Genomic DNA, 4,766 nt, shown 5'->3' with positions numbered 1-4,766 from the left:
CCCCATTTTACAGATGAGGTAACTGAGGCACAGGGAAATGAAGTGACTTGCCCAAAGCCACATAGCTGATAAGTAGCAGGATCAGGATTAGAACCCAGGACCTCTGACTCCCAAGCCCATGCTCTTGCCACTAAACCACACTGCTTCTCTATTAAGTTCCCCCCGCCACACCTACAAGCTTCCCTCACCCCAGGAATCTCCATTTTAACTGTCTGACTGTTGGACAGCATTTCAAGATTTTCCTACCCCTCATTCCTTCCTTCCCCTTTCAGGGTTGCATCTGGAGAGTTTCTAGTACTCTACCAGTCTTGACCACGGGAGGGGAGAGTCAAGCAGAGGCATATTCATTCCACTCCTAGCTTGGACAGTGGCTAGCAAGTGGAAGACAATCTGCTACGAGTCAAAACTCACGTGTTCTGGGCAGCACCAGCAGCATGGGAGAGAGTCGAGGGCAGAGATTCAAGTTTACTGTGCAGAAGGAGGTAATGGTATACCACTTCCATATTTTTACCAAGAAAACTCTATGGATCCACTACCAGAATGATTGCAGATGGAGGTGGGGCATTCTGGCAGAGATGTGTCCATGGTGTTGCTATGGGTCGGAGATGACTTAGTGTCATAAGACAAGAAATTCTTTCCTCCCAATATGGACACCTTTCAGGGCATCCCAGCATCGAAGGAACCCAACTATTCCTTTCCTGGCATCTAGGGAACCCAACCCAATTTGCATGGGAGAAGGGAAGTACTGAGCCCCAACCCAATGGAGAGCTCTATCAATGGGGCAAATTCCCCAGCTAATCAAGAAGCCCTCAGGAAGACGCAATTTCATGAGAAAAGTCAGCACTAACTCAAGCTAATATTTTGAGCCTAGCATGCTTAAACTCTGACAAAAACAATCCACATCATTTCCTACTAATTTTCTGGGTAACATGTAAGCTACTGAAATAGCCTCTAAAAGCAAGAGTAGTTGATTTTTTTTAAGCATACCACTAGGATCAACCAGTGCCAATATGACCACTGCTTCCCTATGGATCCTGAAACTGCCATCCCTAAACTAGTCTTTATAGCCCTGCACTCTGTTCAGACAAGGCATATTATTAGGAATAAAGAGGAATGCTAGATACTCCACCCATAACCATTATTACGGATGTTCAGAAAGGTAAGAACACCCAATTCGTCCAACTATCCTGGGGTCATTGTTAGAGACACAGTCTTGAGCTAGATAGTAATGGCATAGTTCATGGTGTTATGTTCCCATTCATTCACTAGATCTGTATCTCTTTATGCCCCATCAAATTTCATAGACAAAGGACTTTTCTAGAAAAGCATGACTGCTTTCTGGACATTTGGGCCCAATGGAATCCCACTGGGATAGATTTTTTATGCTGTGCACGCACTACAGAATAACCATCTGAGGCCACATCTGAGAACTGGAGATATGCAGGTAGGAACCTAGGATTCAGACTAAGGATTTCTGCAATGGTGCAATCAAAGAAAAGCAGCATGGCCTGGTGGATAAAGCACGGGCCTGGGAGTCTGAAGGTCACGGGTTCTAATCCTGGCTCCGCCATTTGTCTGCTGTGTGACCTTGAGCAAGTCACTTCATTTTTCTGGGCCTCAGTTACCTCATCTATAAAATGGGGATTGAGACTATGAGCCCCATGTATGACAGGGACTGTGCCCAACCCAATTTGCTTGTATCTATCCCAGTGCGTAGTACAGTGCCTGGCACATCTTAGCAGATGACTCTCCCCTCATGGAACAGAGGACTAAGGAAGAAGGTTGTAGTTGTACTTACAAAATGAAGACAGATCTTATAAAAAAGACTAACCTCCAAACAGCAGCTCTTCATCAACCACTGCCTCAAAAATCATCTTTTCATTGACTTTCCACTTGAGACATTCAGTAAACCCTCTACGCTCCACTATAGGCCATGGCAATAAAATAACATCTAGAACGATTCACAGGTGCGATATCCAGAAGATCACATCCAAAATCCAACCTGACTCAGAATGTTTGCTCTAATAGGAAATCTCTTCCTACTTAGAAACATCTGTTGTTGAAAAATGAACCAGATTTTCCTTTTACAGCAAAACCATGTTGTTCTGTTGCTCTATGGCTGAGAGAAAGAAAGAAGGAATGCTATACCTGAGTGGGGATTCGATAACCTGTTCTCCCTCTTATGTAGACTGTGAGCCCCACGTGGGACAGAGACTGTGCCCGACCTGATTATCTTGTATCTACCCCAGCCCTTAGAACAATGCTTGACACATAGTAAGTCCTTAACAAATTGGTATAATTAATTATTATTACCTGAGGCTTTTTGTTTCTTTTCTTTATGCCTAAAGAATTCTCAAAACATTTCAACTAGCAAAACTCCTGGAGAGCTCCCATGAGGTAATAATAATAATGATGGCATTTGTTAAGTGCTTACTATATGTGAAGAACTGTTCTTCTAAGCACTGGATATGGGGCAGGCAGAGAGCTGACATAGCCTATGGAAAATGGATGGCAGACAGCGGTGGTGTTAAGTTGCCGCACTCTCATCACAACATGACAACTATTTGAAGATCCCAAATTCTAGTTTCCATCAATTCCCTCAAAGCTCCTTGATGACCTCCATCCAACCCTTACCCCTAGTTTAAGAAATACTGCTCTAGTCCTTTTGCACTCCAGGTAAATCACTAATTCCTTATTCTCACTTAAGCTCAGAGTTCCTGCCTGTAAAATGGAGATAATAGTCACCAGTGGCCAAATAGCTTGTTGGTGTCTCAGATGAGAAATTGTTCTTGTGTCTACTAAAAATTCTTGCCACTTTTGGAGAATAGAAACCATGGTCTAACTGCTTAGACTAAAAAAATTGTATTTTGTAAATGTACAATAGCTGAAGGCTTTGTCATCATCTTGGCACTTATTTTCATATCTATAATTTATATATTTCTATTATTGTCTGTTTCCCCCTCCCTCCAAATTGTAAGCTCGTTGTGGGCAGGGAATATGTCTGTTTATTGTTGTATTGTACTCTCCCAAACGCTTAGTACAGTGCTCTACACAGTAAGTGCTTGATAAATGCAACTTAATGAATGAATGAAAAGTGGGAGTATTTCAAAATTTGAAATTAAATAAAGGAACTTTGAAGGGATAGCTTAGTTATAGCTAGCACTTTCACACAAGTGACTGCAATTTACCTTCACTATATCCCTATGACATAGGGAGAGGCAAGTGGTATTCTCCCATTGTCCGGGGGGGCTGAGGTCCACAGAGTTTGAGTGACTTGCCCTGAATGGCAGGCCAGTGGCAGAGTTGGACTAGGCCAGGGATGGGCTTCCCTAGCTGGGGTCTTTCCCCTAGGACATACAGGTTCCCCCTACTGCCGAGTCAAGGGTCAGTAAGTAGGGATGTGTTATTTGATTTGGAGTTTCATGCTCAAATTCACTAGCCCAGCTGACCTGAACCTCTCTATTGTGTGGGTACGCAATATCTATCTTTTATTTTCTGGTCAGCCCTTTGTTTCAACATGGAGCCTTTTCTTCTGGGAAAATCCAGGGGGGTTTTTATCTCCCCCGCCCCTTAGTAAATTATACTCTGCCTTTCAGCTCCCTGATTACATGCTGTGCTGACAGCCTTCATCTTTTATGGGAATTACCTGACAAATATTACAACAGACATAGCCGGTCTGAGCTCATTAGCTAAAGGCGGGAGTTTGATGCATTGTGCTCTGCCTTCAACAGCAATCTTGTGAGCAGGCAGCTATTCAGGACTGGTCAGTATCTTTATCTCCAGAATGTGCAGTTCTCTGTCCTCCCATCTCTGTCCAGGGGATTATTTAGCAGTTTCAATGTATTTAAACAACAAGATCCTTTCAAAGGCAAAATGTTGGCCCAGGTTCAGAGAGAATATTCCACCAAAGACCCATGGTTTTTGAAGTCTCTCAAAAAGTCAGGCTTTAAAAAAAACTCAAGATTGCTATGAGAGAGTTGTATTCATGGACAGGATACAGTAGGTTTTAGAAAAGGTGGGTGCCCAGAGGGTCTGGGTGGGGAGAGGGAGGGAGGGAGGGAAGGGGAGGGAGAGAGAAAAAAAAACAGAAAGGGAAGGAGAGAGAGAAATGGACCAGAGAGGAAGTAGAGTCTCCTCGTAATTTCATTCCATAGCTGTTCTCTGTAAGGTGCCCTTCCTGGTAGTTCTCTAGTTATTTACCCTACAAATGGAGCAGGAGAGAATTTTGCCCTTTGGAGAGAGCAGGCAGCTGGAAGAACAAAAGAATAATCTCCAGGAAGGAAATTAGAGATACCAGGTTGCTTAAGTAGAGCAGACTATACAAAAGCACTTTTGAAAAGTTGCCTTCAAAGTCAGGCTTTGGGAGTTTATTTGGCCATTTATGAAGCCAGCCGTTATGCCCAGACACAAGCATTTCTAAATGCAATCAACCAGTTGTCCCCGGGGTGGGGGGCCTTGGGGTTACATATAGACATTGGCCAAGTCTTCATGGGGCAGGCATATTTTTGGAGACGATTTTTACAGGGGAAATCTTGGGTTTTTTCCCAAACTAGCTCAAGAAAAATCAGCAGGAAGCTATCATTAAGAGGGCCTTCACCATGGAGACAAAAGAATGCTTTTGAAGCCCTCTCCTCATTTCACTCCAGAGCCTGCTCAGGAACCCAGACATCAGTATGGCAGTCTGATTTTGATGCTACAGTTCAGGTTTTTCCATTCCCCTCTCTCTGCCCTCCTTCTCTCTCCCTTCCCCCTCCCCCACCCCAAGG

At 43.8% G+C, this 4,766-nt stretch overlaps 1 non-coding gene across 1 annotated transcript; it reads left to right on the top strand.

Annotated features, from left to right (window-relative positions):
• Positions 1-262: 262 nt before the first annotated feature.
• LOC119948446 lies at positions 263-401 on the top strand. The gene has a single exon (XR_005456841.1). It is a non-coding gene; the product is annotated as a small nucleolar RNA SNORA7 (small nucleolar RNA).
• The last annotated feature ends 4,365 nt before the right edge of the window (positions 402-4,766 follow it).

The sequence above is a fragment of the Tachyglossus aculeatus genome, chromosome X4 (assembly GCF_015852505.1).
Source record: "Tachyglossus aculeatus isolate mTacAcu1 chromosome X4, mTacAcu1.pri, whole genome shotgun sequence".
Classification (NCBI taxonomy): domain Eukaryota; kingdom Metazoa; phylum Chordata; class Mammalia; order Monotremata; family Tachyglossidae; genus Tachyglossus; species Tachyglossus aculeatus.
This window is presented reverse-complemented; position numbering and strand designations above follow the sequence as displayed.